Source organism: Gopherus evgoodei, unplaced genomic scaffold, assembly GCF_007399415.2.
Source record: "Gopherus evgoodei ecotype Sinaloan lineage unplaced genomic scaffold, rGopEvg1_v1.p scaffold_96_arrow_ctg1, whole genome shotgun sequence".
Classification (NCBI taxonomy): domain Eukaryota; kingdom Metazoa; phylum Chordata; order Testudines; family Testudinidae; genus Gopherus; species Gopherus evgoodei.
This window is the reverse complement of record NW_022060117.1, coordinates 160,125-171,316: the sequence shown is the minus strand read 5'-3', so window position 1 is coordinate 171,316 and position 11,192 is coordinate 160,125. Positions and strand designations below refer to the sequence as shown.

Genomic DNA, 11,192 nt, shown 5'->3' with positions numbered 1-11,192 from the left:
TTGGTGTGGTGGCTGAGTGGTTAACCAAGCAGTGACAATTCAAGGAGGTTCCCTGAGTCAGTTTCACTCCTCAGGAGATTCTGCACAATAAAAATTCTGTGCATAGTGGTTTAAAATTCTGCAAATTTTATTTGCCAATAAATAAATGTGGAGGCTCCAGCATGGCAGTGGGGAGCACAGGCTCCAGGATGCCCAGAGGTGGGATATCACCCTGCAGCCCCCTCTCCCTTCCAAGGAAACAGACTCTGTGGTGAGGCTGCACCTCTCTGCCACCTACTCCAGGAGCCCCCAAAAGACACCCCAGAACTGCTCATGAGGGGTGCATGACCACTCTTGTGGCTTCCCTTTGCTTCCCCATCAGAAAGCCTGAGCAGCTGGCCCCGGGCGATTTGAAAGGGCCTGGGGGCTCCTGCCACCACTACCGGCAGCACATGCTAAAGCAGATTCCTACCCACCCTCACTTCACACAGAGCACCACTCCCAGAACTATCTGGCATGTCCCTGTGGGACGTGTCTCTTGCATGCTGTCCCCGCCTCAAGTGCCAACTCTGCCATTGGAACTGTGACAATGGGAGCTGCAGGGGTGGTGCCTGTGGGCAGTGGTGCCAGGAGACCCCCCCAGCCTCTTCCATGTAGGAGTTGTGCCAGAGAGGGGTGTGGGTCACTTTCAGGAGCTGCCTGAGATAGGTGCCACATCCCAACCCCCTGCTCCAGTCCAGAACCTGCACCTCATGCACCCAAAATCCCTCCCAGAGCCTGCCACTGCCCTCCTTGCACCCCAACCCCCTGCCTCATCCCAGATTCCGCACCCCACCCACACCCAAACTCCATCCCGGAGCCTGCCACTGCCCCCCCTGCTTTGTTGGAGGCTTTGTTCCAGCGGCTAGGGAAACACCACAACATTAAAGAAACCAACGGTACCAAGTCCTGCAGCATCACCTGTGGGGTTTCCACAAGAGCATCCAGGCTGAGGAGCCAGTCAGCATGTGACTGTATGACCGGATCAAACAACAGCTGCCCAAGTTCCAGGAGAGGAGGCTGCAGCTGGCCGATATGAGCGGGAGCACTGAGTGAAGGGGGGGGCAGCTCCCCTAACATTTTTGCTGCCTGCAAGGAATGGAGACAAAGCAGGGGAATGTGGGGACTCAGCGCAGGACCTGCGGATCTGATAGTGCAGGACCACAGTCGCTGGAGGAGGAGAGAGAGTCCTGCAAGAGGAAGCTGCTAGTGGGAAGCAGTAAGTGCAGGGTGAAAACCAGCCAGCTGAGAGTCACAGGGCTCTAGAAAATGAACTGGCAGCAGGTCCCATGGTGTGATGGGCAGCACTCAGGACTTTGGATCCTGGGTTTAAATCTCAGTGGGATCTCCTGGAGCAATGCTGGTTTCCTGCAAAGCCATGAAGCTCAATGTGCTTGGCTTCCCTCTCTCAGGCCACGTCCAGACTAGGGCATTAAAATCGATTTTAGATACGCAACTTCAGCTACGTGAATAACGTAGCTGAAGTCGAATTTCTAAAATCGAGGTACTCACCCGTCCAGACGGCGCGGCATTGATGTCCGCGGCTCTCCGTGTCGATTCCGGAACTCCATTCGGGTTGATGGAGTTCTGGAATCGATGTAAGCGTGCTCGGGGATCGATACATCGCGTCCAGACTAGACGCGATATATCGATCCCAAAGCAATCGATTTTAACCCGCTGATGCCGCGGTTTAGTCTGGACGTGCGCTCAGGGTGAACTAGAGGGAGTTTTTTCCCTCCTGCTGGGGGACTGATGCCCACTGGAGATAGGTCTTTGGTCCGTCCGGTTCGGTGGGCTGGCTGCTATAGGTTGGGGTCCTTGAACTCAACACTCTGGCTGGAGAGCCCTGCAGGTTGACCATATGGTTGTTTCTCACTGCTTCACCTTATGTCCACAACTTTGGTCCCTGCAGCTGCCACACTCTTCCTCTTGCCCACATGGCATTCAAAGGAAGGAGTGCCAGGGCCAGGCTTCATAGTCAGGGCTAGGCAGGAAGGAGGAAGAGTCCCAGGCTGGAGCCCAACACACCTTTCCTGCTCTGGGCACCTATGGTGCTGACAGCTCCAAGGGAAGGTTTATAAGCCACAGAGCAACCGAGGGCAGGGCAAGAGGAGGGAAGAATCATGCCTATGCGTGGCCAGCAGACAGCCACAAAGACACCCGGCCAGCCGGCTCCATGCCATGCCAAACCCCAATTGAAGGCCACCCACAGACCAGCATTCGTTCTGCGGCCAGCATCACAAGGTGGTTGGAAAGCAGGTGGGGCGTCTGATTGTTCCCACTCAAGGGGCTCCTTTTAGCGGTGGCGCAGTAGATATTTCCCCCAAGAGGCTCTTTCCCAGCTGCTGAGAAGCACAGAAGTACCCGGTGTTTGCTCTTGCGGTGAAAGGGGTTAATATGTTTAGGCGGCCTGGCTAGCTCAGCTGACAGCACCTCTGTCAACAGGTTTGCGGGTATGAATAAACTGTACAATGTCCATCACCGATTTTGCATGTGGCAACATTGATGACAATGTACTCAATTCTTCGTACAGTTCAAGTCCATTTAAATCAAAACTATCACCGTGCTTCAGGAGGCTCTCTAGATTCTTGCACTTTGTCATTAGTTGCTCTTGTTTTCCTATTTTGTTGAATTTAGTTATGTCATACAAAAATCCAAACTGTTCATGGTGTACTTGCAAGGTATTAAATCTTTCATCAACAGCAGATACTGCTTCATCCATCACAACATTAAAAAATTCAACCTCAAATTTCTTTTCTGGATCTTCTATGGGCATGATCTGCTGTACAGATTCTTCACAAAGAAGTGTCCCTGGCCTTTTAAACTCATATTAACTATGTATTTACTTTATGAACATTGGAGAAAACATTGTGAAAACGTAAAACTTTGGCTGCCCAACTTCTGGGCTGGCAAAAGTTATACTGACTCACAAGGGAAAAAAAAAGCAGGAGAATCTTAGTACAACATATGGTCACTCTATACCAGGGGTCGGCAACCTTTCAGAAGTGGTGTGCCAAGTTCACTGTAATTTAAGGTTTCTCGTGCCAGTGATACATTTTAATGTTTGTAGAAGGTTTCTCTCTATGTCTATATTATATAGATAAACTATTGTTATTATCTGAGGTCTTGGCCACCGGTCCTGCTCAGGCCACTGCCAGCTGAGTAAATGAAACCCCAAACCGGCAGCGGGCTGGTGGCTGGAACCCTAGACAAGGATCCCAGGCCCTGCTCAGCCCGCTGCTGGTCTGGGGTTCTGACCACCAACTCCTGCCAGCCAGGATCCCGGCCGCCAACCCCCCCTCAGCCCGCTACCAGCCTGGGATTCTGCTCACCCAGGCTGGCAGGAGGCAGAGTGGGGCTGGCGGCTGAGCTCCTGACTGGCAAGGGGCCAGCAGCCGGAACCCCGGAGTAGCAGTAGGCTGAGTGCTGCTGGCACCCCAGACTGGCAGCAGACTGAGCCACTCAACCCCCCACTGGCCCTGCTCAGCCCGCCACCAGCCCGCTCAGCCCGCCACCAGCCCACTCAGCCCGCTGCCGGCTGAGTGAATGGAACCCCAGGCTGACAGCAGGTTGAGTGGTTCAACTGGCCTGCTCAGCCCACTGCCAGCCTGGGATTCCTTGGGGGTCCCCAGGCCAGCAGCAGGTGCTGAGTGGGGCTGATGGCTGGTATCCCAGCTGGCAATAGGGCAGCAGCCAGAACCCCAGAGCAGTGATGGGCTGAGCCGCTCAGCCTGCTGCTGCATACCATCAAAAATCAGCTCAGCTGCCACCTTTGACACGTGTGCCGTAGGTTGCTGACCCCTGCTTTATACACTAGTAAGGAGATGAGCATATTACAGTTGTTGGAGGGCTCTTAACAGGATTAACAGGCTATAGGAAAGTCAGTCAACATTTTTTGTTTCTCTGATGAAAACTGGCCCACTCCCTGCCTGAAACCAAACCTGTCACTAATAATTGTCAACAACTTAATTTTCTGTTTTTGGCTAAGATATTGATTTTTTTAAAAAAAATATTGAAATTGGATTCAGGATTGTTAGCAAGAATTTTTGGCAAACAAAGTTGTTAAATGACAATCTAAATGGCAACACAGTACTGCTTTCATGCTTGGCTCACCCCCCAGCCCGCTGGTCCAACAGCTGCAGTAGAGGAGGAGATAGGTGGAAAACTGCAGGACCCCAGAATCCACCTCTTGGGGTGCAGAGCGACAACAGCAGCAGCAAACCCTCAGGTCCAATCACACGCCAATGGGCACCACCACCAGCCTTATGGACCATGGTGAAGTTAGCACAGCATCTGATCTCAGGGACAGGGCACCCATGGAGCCACAGCAGCTCATCCTGCCCTATGCAGCTCCCCCTGGATGAGATGGATTGCTGGCAGCTGCCAGCCTGGGGGAGAGGCGCTCCCCAGCTAGGGTGGCCAGATCCAGATGTCCTGATTTTATAGGGCCAGTCCCGATATTTGGGGCTTTGTCTTATATAGGCAGTGTGACATTCCAATTCTGGCTGCCTGCCCAGGAAGAGAGTTACTTTCACTTTCATTCCTCAGCAAGCAGCCAGCCAGTCTCCCCTCCCTCCCAGCACTTCACCCAACCTAGCCCTGATGGAGGGGAGGGAGGAGAGAGAGGGATGCTCCTGGGGAGGAGGGAGAAAGGAGGGGGTGCTCCGTGGGGCAGGGGGGAGAAGAATGGATGTTATGGGAGACAACAAAGGATACTGGTTCCAGAGCCACAGCCTCACCTGACCTCAGCCGGGGGGAAGAGTCACACTCACAGGTGAGCTCCTTTCCCAACCCCCACCCCCTCCCCTTCCCAGAAACCCCAGCAGCCAATCCCGTCCCTCAGACTGTGCTGCATTCGGCTCTCTCTAGGACCCAGCAGCCCTGCTTCTCCACTGTCTGGGCTGAGAGTGGTGCCTCCAGGCAGCGTGAGGCCCTACGCAGTTGCCTATTCTGCCTATGCCTAAGGACGGCCCTGAGCTTCTGTTCCAGCTGCTCGGGGACAGGCCCTGTCAGCCAACAGCCACTTCTTACTCACCACAGCTAAGGGCGCTGGGTTCCTCCGGTGGGGGTGTGGAGCAGCCATTCATTTTCCTCTCCTTTTTGTGTGCAACTGCTGACAAAAACATCCCAGACAGAGAAGCAACAGGCCAAAATGCTGTCCTACAGCTGCCAAAGTAGCTCAGTTGGGAGAGCGTTAGAATGAAGGTCTAAAGGTCCCTGGTTCAATCCCAGGCTTTGGTAGGCCCTTTCATTCCTCCTTGTGTAGGTCTGGGAGCACAGCAGTGCTTGCACCCAAGATAAGTTACTGATCTTGGGCTCTGCAGTAGGAAAACATAGAAGGGGCTTCTGCCCCTAGTTGGCCCACCTGACCTTTAATAATGAGAACTGTCTTTCCCAACATGGTAGGAAGAAAGTGAGGCAGGGCAGCCCTCAGGAATGGTGCCAGAGGGCTGCTAGGCAGGGATTGGGGATGAAAGCTCCTCTGTGCAGCTGAGCAATGGCAGTACCAGGGAAGGGGCATCTGTAAAAGTGACCCAACACACCTCTCCTCCTCTGGGCACCTAGAGCAGAGGCAGCTGGTGCTGACAGCTCCAAGGGAAGGCTTAAAAGCCACAGAGCAACTGAGGTCAGGGCTAGAGGAGGGCAGGACCATGCCTAGGTGTGGCCTTCAGACAGGCACAAAAACACCCAGCCAGGCTGCTCCCTGCCATGCCAAACACCCACTGAAGGTCACCAGCACATGGGGCAGCTGCTGATGCTCTGTGGCCAAGATCACAAGATGGTAGGAAGGCAGGGCCAGACTCCATGGTGGGGCCTCTGACTGGTCCCACTCCAGGTGCTCACTTTTGCAGTGGTGCAGGAGATTTTTCCCCAAGAGGCTTTTTCCCAGCTGGTGAGAAGCAGAGAAACACCCAGGCTCCCAAGGTGCTATGTAGCAAACCCCCTCAAGCACAGAGACTGGCGCACATTTGGAAGAGGGACACTGCTCTACACACTAGCCCGGACAGCCGCCCATTTTCTTTGGCAAGTCAGGAATGGCAAAGGCTAGACTGGAAGCTCCTGGGACTTCTGCCCCAGCCTTTGTGACACCCAACCCCCAACTCCTTCCCAGGGCTCTAGCTGAAGTCAGAGCATTGGCCTGAGCAGCCAAGAAGAGGTTCCAGCCCTGAAGGGAGCAGGACTTTTAGCCCAAAGGTAAAACTGGACAAGCACAACCATGAAAGAACTCAAACCCTCAATCTCCTGATCCGAAGTCAGATGCCTTATCCATTAGGCCACATGGTCACACAAGAAAAGGTCCTCCAGGCACTTCTTTGGAAAAGACAGACACTGATATATCTGACAAAGTGGGGATTCACCCACAAAAGCTCATGCTCCAATATGTCTGTTAGTCTATAAGGTGTCACACGACTCTTTGCTGCTTTTGCAGACACTGTGTTTCTCAGGTCAGCTACTGAGGGGGGCCGAGACTCTCTGGGCACAAGAAGTGGAGTTCCCAGTGAGATGTGAGACTTAATTCTCTGGAGCCAGGTGCAGGGCTTTGGCAGGGAGGCTCAGGCATGGGGGATTGTGGTGCAGCGGATGGACCAGCTGTCTAGGTGCGGAGATTTAATCTCACGGAGGAGGAGGAGGAGGAATCCTGCTGACAGGCAGTGTCCACAGCAGGTGCAACCACTAGGCGAACTAGTCAGCCACGTAGGGTGCCAAGTGGTTCGGGGAACCAAAAGCCACACTCAGAGGAGGCAGTGGAGTGGAGGTGAGCTGGGGCTGGGGGCTGGGGGGTGCAGGGAGAGGGCTGCCCGCAGCAAGTAATGGGGGCGGGGGCATGCAGAGGAACTGCTCCCTGTCCCAGCTCACCTCTGCTCCGTCTTCTCCCCTGAGCATGCCGCCCCCACTCTAATTCTCCTCCCCTCCCAGGCTGGCCGCACTAAACAGCTGATTGGCACCGCAAGCCTGGGAGGCAGGAGAAGTGGAGCAGTGCCGGCATGCTCAGGGGATAAGGCAGAGCAGTGGGGAGCTGGGGTGGGGAGATACTGCAGGGGGGGCTGCCTGGCTCTTCCCAATGGCCCTGGCCCTGCTCCATCCCAGTCCCGCCCTCCTGCCCCTGCACTCACTGCACGGTAAGTGGAGTGACCCAGCCCCAGCCTGGTCCACTCCCCTGGTTCCCAGCCATGCCGCCAGCGAGTGCTGTGGGGTGGTTCCCCTCTCCCCCCAAACTTGAGAGCCAGGGGAGATGTATGACCCTGGGTCTCTCATCCCTCCATCCCCTCCCCTGCCCCCAATATCCCTCTTGGGCTCTGTGGGGCTGGGTCTCTCTCCCTGCCCCTGTGCTCCCCCCTGCACAGCATGTCCTGGGAGTGACTCAGTTTCCTTGGACCAACGTTTCACCACCCACATGTCTCTTCTGTCCCCCAGCTCCCTCCACCCCACCGCATTTCCCCTGCAACCCAAGCTGGGTCTCTGCCAACCCCTCTCCTCTCCTCCTGACCTCTATACCCCCTGCCCTAAGGGTCTATGGGCCTGGGTATCTCCCTACCCCCATCTCCTCCCCCAATATCTCACTGCCCCAGGCTGTGACGTGCTGTGACGTGTGCTGGAGCTGTGACATGTGCTGGGGCCAGGGCCAGCACCTCGGTTTTTGCCACTCCAAGTGGCGGGAAAATGAAAAAAAAAGCCCCAATCACAATCGGCAGCAGTTCCAGTGCGCTGCCTTCTTCTTTGGCGGCAATTTGGTGGCAGGTCCTTCCCTCCGAGAGGGACCGAGGGACCCGCCGCCGAATTGCTGCCGAAGAGCCCGACGTGCCGCCCCTTCCCCTTGGCCGCCCCAAGCACCTGCTTGCTGAGCTGGTGCCTGGAGCCGGCCCTGGCTGGGGCTGTGACGTGCACTGGGGCTGTGACCTGCTGTGACCTGCTCACTCCCCAAGGGCAACTCACTCCCTTGAAACCAGCAGGACAGAAGGTGTCACGTGTCCGTGGGCGGGGTTATGCAGATGAGCAGTGTCTGGCGGCAGTAGGGAGAGCAGCGAGAGGAACCGAAGGAGCCGGGCAGAGAGAATTCTCTGTGTGTGGACAGAATCCGGTGTGGGGAGTTCGTGTGGGGAGTGCCTGCACCGGAGTCACTTCAGGGCAGTGATTGCCACTGAGCTACGTAGTGACAAAAGGTGTGTGAATGGGGTGTGGTGCCTGGCTGGGAGCAGCTTGTGGTGATAAGAAAAGGGGTGGGAGCAAGAGGTCCTGTCCTAGCAGGGGGTGTATATCCTGAGAGGGTGTTTTGTGGGTGCAAGTAGGTTTGGGGGCTTTTTGCAATGACCAGGGGTGTCTGGTGGGTGCAGCTAGAGCCCTCCTAACCCCACTAGTTTTCTCTGTGTTGGGGCGGGGCAGATTCTGTGATGTCACAGTCCCTGGGGGAGGAGTTTGAATCATAACTCCAGAGTGGGAGAACAACTCCCCCCACTCCTGCTCAGTCTCCACTAGGGGGCTGGGCTGGGATCTCTAGGGAGGGAAGCACAGGGAAAAACAGTCTCCCCTATGGAACCCAGGAGTCCTGGATCCCAGTCCCCCTGCTCTAGACCCCTTCCACTTCCAGAGCCAAGGATAGAACCCAGGGGTCCTGGTGTCCAGCCCCTCCCTGCTCTGACCACTAAACCCCACTGCCCTCCCAGGGTGGTGCAGGGGTCACTGGGTCTGTGTCCCAACTCTGCTAAGGCCCTTGACTGATTTTCCCAAAGTGCTTCCTTCTGAATCTAGCCGACGAAGTGGGAATTCACCCACAACAGCTCATGCTCCAATACGTCTGTTGGTCTATAAGGTGCCACAGGACTCTTTGCTGCTTTTACAGATCCAGCACATCTGCCCCCCCTGCCCAGTCACTGCCCACCCCTGTGTGGGGGCACCAGCACTGTGCAGAGTAGTGATGGAAAATTGTCCAAGTTGGCCCAGGGGAGACGTGTGTGTCCCTGCTGCCCCCTGCTGAGCCCTGCTCTGTGTGTGTGTGTGCGTCTGTGACACTGTATCAGTGTGTTGCTGGGCTAACCAGTAGGAAATGGCTTTGCAGGATTTTTGTATTCTGCAGCAAGTGACTGACACACACACACAAAGGGACTCACACAATCCCAAGAACACTCACACACAACACACCCAGAGGGACATGTTAGTCCAACCCCCAAAGAGAGAAACAATCACACTCCCAGCCACACTCACAATAACCCCCCCACACACCATAACATTCACAGTTGTGCTCAGAGACACAACTGCACGCAGTTCACTCCCACTGCTCCAAATACAAGGACCTCCTGCCCCACACAGCATGTGCCAAGGCCTGTTGAACTCACTGCCACTGGACAGCTACCAGTGAGAATGACCCCCTCGTGCTGGATCATCTGCTTGGCCCCCCACTCCCTCTCGGGGCACGCTGTGCGGCGTGGCTGGGGATTGTGCAATAGCAGGCTGGGGCCGGGTCACTCCACTTCCTGCAGGAAGTAGCCAGCCCCCTGTCCCCCACAGAGGCCTGGGACCAGCCCCCCTCTGCTTCCCCCCACGCAGGCCTGGGGCCTCAGCCTGCTCTGCTCCCCTGGCTCCCAAGTTTGCGGGGAGGGGGGAACCGCCCCACAGCACTCGCTGGCAGCATGGCTGGGAGCCAGAGGAGTGGACCATGCAGTGAGTGCAGGGGCGGGGGGGCAGGGCTGGGGTGGAGCAGGGACCATGGCAAAGAGCCAGGCAGCCCCCCCCCTGCGGCAGCTCCCCACCCCAGCTCACCTCCGCTCTGCCTTCTCCCCTGAGCACGCTGGCGCCGCTCCACTTCTCCTGCCTCCCAGACTTGCGGTGCTAATCAGCTGTTTAGTGCGGCAAGCCTGGGAGGGGAGGAGAATTAGAGCGGGGGCAGCGTGCTCAGGGGAGAAGACGGAGCAGAGGTGAGCTGGGACAGGGAGCAGTTCCCCTGCATGCCCCCACCCCCGTTACTTGCTGCGGGCAGCCCTCTCCCTGCACCCCCCAGCCCCCTGCCCCAGCTCACCTCCACTCCTACGCTGCCTCTTCCCCCAAGACCCCTCCTCCTGCTCACTGCTCTCGGCCCCCTCCCCACCCTCACTCACCCTTACGGTCATTACAAAGTGGCAAGGCAGAGCCCTCCCATTTTTAAAAGTCCTGGGGTGTTGTTCCCCCTGTTCAGGCACCCCTGGGGCCCTGCACTTCACACAGCTCTCCCTGATTTCAGCTGTTAGTGAGGGAGCCTCACTGCTAGCGCAGACTGGGCAGTTTGTTGGATGAGAGACACTGTCCCAAAGCAGGACTAATGCTCAGACCTGGTGATCAGTGATTTCAGATCTGTTGGTCTGCAGCAAGACTCTACAGTGAGTCTTAATCAGCTCTGTTATTACACAGGGACGAACAAAAGGGTGAAATGGTGCCTGGAAGCCTTAAGAAGAATCCACCCACCGAGTACAATGCTTGTTGATACCGGCTCCTAACCCCACTGAGAATGTTTTGGGGTGACTCCTTGCCATTGTCAACCTAGGGGACTGAGAGACAAGTAATTAACAGACGCTCCAGTGGCACAATTGGTTAGCGCGCAGTACTTATAGGGCAGTGCTGAGAGGAGCTATGCTGAGGTTGTGAGTTCAAACCTCACCTAGAGCACTGGTTTTCATTAGCCAAATGGCTTCACCCCCTCATTTGGCCCTGTGAAAAGTAGAATTCCAGCCCTGGGGACATTGAAGCAGGGTAGGAATCACAAATGTGCCCTTCCCTTATTACCTCCTCTCCAGAGCGCAGGTCAGAATCTACAATCCTTTCTCCCCCACCAGCCCCTGTGCCAGGATCCCTCAAGCAGAGCCTGGAGTCCTGCCCATCCTTGACCCCTGAGCCTGGAGGGAGAGGAGCAAGGAGCCATTGTTAGAGGGCTTTGGCTTTCCCTTCCCCCGCCCACTTCCCTGGCTCTTGTCACACAGACAGCAAGCAGCAAAAGACCAGAAGTCTGAAGCGCAGACAAAGGGATGTTTACTGGGGTTAGTTTCCAAGCAAGCAGATTCCAAAGCCCTTCACATCAGTCAAGCTTATCTCTATACACCGACAGAGTCTGTTCCCCAGTGTTCCCTTCCCAGCTCTGACACCACAGAGTGTTTACCCCAGATCCCTATAGACAATTATTTCCTGGGTGTCTGGCTGGTGAGTCTTGC

At 55.9% G+C, this 11,192-nt stretch overlaps 2 non-coding genes across 2 annotated transcripts; both read left to right on the top strand.

Annotated features, from left to right (window-relative positions):
• Positions 1-5,186: 5,186 nt before the first annotated feature.
• Positions 5,187-5,259, top strand: TRNAF-GAA. Its single transcript has one exon. It is a non-coding gene; the product is annotated as a tRNA-Phe (tRNA).
• Positions 5,260-10,559: 5,300 nt separating this feature from the next.
• On the top strand, positions 10,560-10,653 carry TRNAI-UAU. Its single transcript has 2 exons — positions 10,560-10,597; positions 10,618-10,653. It is a non-coding gene; the product is annotated as a tRNA-Ile (tRNA).
• The last annotated feature ends 539 nt before the right edge of the window (positions 10,654-11,192 follow it).